Consider the following 3,728-nt stretch of genomic DNA (forward strand, 5'->3'; position numbering starts at 1 on the left):
CCTCTCTCAAGAGAACGTACAAGGTACTGAAACTATTAGTTCCCTGCCCTGCCATAACTTTTTAAAGGCTTAGTAGCGCGTATGGGGTACTATCCTCATTATTCATCACCCTATGATAACATTTTTAGGCTTAGTAGCACGTACGCGCTACTTATCAACCCAAAATGGAAAAAAAGAATACCGTTGGGCTTCTCAACATTTTATGGTCTAACAGCGCGTACACGGTTATTAATGTAGCGCGTACGTTGTTTATAGACATAGTTTCAGTTGCCCAAGAGCCTCAACGGCCTCAAAAGAAGTTTTTGAGGTCATTGAAGGCCCCACTAGAACTATGTCTGCACTTCTATCACTGTTTTATACATAAAAGTAAGTGAATTTTTTGTTTTTGCATGATTTCAAATGATTGAATTGTTGTTTTTATTAGTTTTTTATTTTTGCATGGTTTCAAATGATTGAATTGTGATTGTTTAATAGTTTGATTCCAAAAAATAGTGATAAGATGCATATTTATGGTTCTTTATTTATTTATTATCTTTTCTTTACATATATATGTAATATGATTCTATTTAGGTCAACCGATATCAACCATGGGAAAGAACAAGAAAGGAATGATGGAACAACGAGAGGCTCAAAAGGAAAGACAAAGGCAGCGTATGAAGAAATTGCGTGACATAAGAACAATGGGAGAAGAAGGTATGTCATCCTCAACATCTCAATTCGATTTACCAAACGAATATAATGCACCTAATGCAATTGAAGAAGAAACATTTGATAATTTACCGTTTGAACCTAATGCAATTGAAGAAGATACTGCATTGAATAATCAATTAAATGATGAACATATTACACCTTCTCTACTTGATGAGTTGAATGTACATAATGCACCGATGTTAAAACCTCCTAGAATCATTCGTAGGAAACCAAAGTATCTAATTGACATTGATGAGAATATATTGAAGTCAATGCCTAATAAAATGAATGAACAAACTTGTAGGAGAATGGTTAAAAGAATATGGAAAAACTATTTTAAAAACTTAAATCAAACCGCAAGATGTCAATTAATTGTTCAAATGATTAAAAATTTGAATTTTAGAGAGACAATGAAAATTCTAGGCCTAAGATCATCTGAAAGTAATAGTAAAAGAACTATTGTCACAAATCTATTTGATGCATATCAATCTATTGGTTCAAAATCACGTAGTAAAGATTCTAATGCTACTCGACGTGTCATTACATCAACCATAATGAGCAAGAAAATAAAAAAGATCGTTTGATAAGCAAAACAAGTAAGTCATTAAACGTTAGTAGAACAACATTAAGTAAAGCATTAAAGAGGCAAGAACAAATAGAGGAACCTAGCAATAATTCTCTTTGGGCATTCTTAGGTAGACTACCATGCAAAGACAAGGTTGTTGTAGATGCACTAAAAACATTAATTGAAAATTTTTGGCATGACAACACAAGAGTATCGCCCAACCAAAGAGATGTTGTTAGAAGACGAATTGGGTCTAAAAATCGTGAGCCACATGCGAAACACTATTTGGATATGACTCAAACTAAATTTTATGAAAGATTCCTTCAAAAGTTTCCTCAAATAAAAATTTCTCAAAGATTTTTTGAAATGGAAAAACCTTTTTATATTAAGATTAATCATGTACGCACCACGTGTTGTTGTAGGATGCATATTGAACTTTCCATGCATTATGATATTTTTCGTCATATTTGTTCTACTTTGCACACTAACGATGTTTTGCAGTAATGTAATATACAAGCACCTCCTAAGTTGGCAAGACAATTTATTTCAAGTGTGCTATGTAATAGACATGATGGTTGCATTTATTATAAGATGCCTTGTTTGGAAGGTTCTTGTGCTATATGTGGTGGTTTGCAATGTTTACCAAGATGCATACATTTGGAGAGCACACGTGAAATTGGTACAAAACTAGTTTCTTTCGGAAAATACAAGACAATCACATATGGAGTTAAAGATGGAAAAGATTTGAAGAGATGTGAGCTAGTGAAAAATGATATATGTGTAGCTCAATTTATGAAAATGTTTCAAGAGAAACTAGTTTATGAGTACATAATGCATACACATAGAGCTCGATGGTTAGATGAGCAGTTCAAGTTATGTAAGGACACATTTCCCCTTGGCACCATTGTCTCTATCGTTGATTTCGCTGAAAATTATACACTACAACCTCAAAATGAAGTGAAATCCATGTATTATCACTCTACACAAGTTTCTATTTTTGTACACATAGCATTCATGCATGCAGATGATAGCACAAAGGAGGATAGAAAGGTTGTAAGAGAGTATCACTTCTACATAAGTGATGATCATACTCATTCATCGGAGTTTGTACAAGTATGCTTTAAAGTTTTCTATGATAGTTTAAGGAAAGGAACATACGATACAACCGACACTTAATATGGTCAGATAATTGCACCGCACAATTCAAGAATGCAAGGATGTTTTATTGGTTGACAAGGATGCATGTGACAAGCGGTGTACAATATTTTTGGAATTTCACTGAGGCTGGACATGGTAAGGGAGAGCACGATGGTGCAAGAGCATGTGTGAAAAGAGCCCTAGCCAGGGAAGAATTGAAGTACGAAGGTGGTGCTGAGTTGGTAGATGCAAAAACAATTGTGCGATGGTGTAAGTCTATGATGGGTCCAGGTAATCCAGGTACGTCATTGGTTCATAGATATTTTTGGTTGATCACTGAATCTAACATTGAAAACTATCTAGATTGTTGTAGAGTTGCAGGATCGAGTGACATGCACTCATTTATGAGTTCAAATTCAAGTTCACTGGTAATTTGTACGAGACAGATGGTATGTTTTTGCTCTTCATGAATGTATTATTTGTGGGAAGAATGTGAATCAAAAGAGTGGGTTGACAAATGGTCTTGTAGACTGTTGGTTCCCATTGATTCATATCAAATTCCCAAAGTACTACAATTGAGCCAGATGGAGACATCAGTGGATTTTGACCATGTATCCAACCTAGTGGATTCAAGGGATTTTTTGAGTTAATTTTTTTGCAAGTATTCTTTTTGGTTCATTTTGTTGTACATCATACTTTATTTTTGGTATTAATTAACACTTTATAAAATGTAGGTCATGTGTATGCAATTATTGCAGAAGAGAACAATGAAGAAGGAACAGATTGCTATTTGTGTCATTGTGTTGAGCCTAAAAGAAAATTGACAACCACAATCATTGACGGAGAGGGTATTGAGTACCAAATAGGGTCTGTTGTCGTGACAGGAACATGGCTTCGGAGATACCCTATCAAGAATTATGATGTTTGGTTGTTCGAGGACTTTGAAACACACAGACATAATCTTCATTTCTCTAACCTTGTTGTTGCAACAAATATTCATTTGATGAAGTATTGTGGTAGACCTCATAACAAGATTTTATGGAAAGTTCATGAATCTGACCACGAGGCAATACTTGACACAATACGGGTTAGAGCCGATCCTGAAGGCTCACTTGATTGATTCTATGGTTCAGAGTAGAATGATTTTGAGAATTTTGTATAAATCGTCGATGAATTGTTCTATATTCATTTTTTGTATATATAAATGCCCATGAGCTGATTTTTACATGTTTAGGGGCATAATTTTGTATATTTAAGTGGCTATGAGCTGATTTGTACATATGTACATGCCAAATTTTGTATATTAAAATGGCGATGAGCTAAATCGCACATATTG

Source organism: Cryptomeria japonica, chromosome 5 (assembly GCF_030272615.1).
Source record: "Cryptomeria japonica chromosome 5, Sugi_1.0, whole genome shotgun sequence".
NCBI classification, from domain to species: domain Eukaryota; kingdom Viridiplantae; phylum Streptophyta; class Pinopsida; order Cupressales; family Cupressaceae; genus Cryptomeria; species Cryptomeria japonica.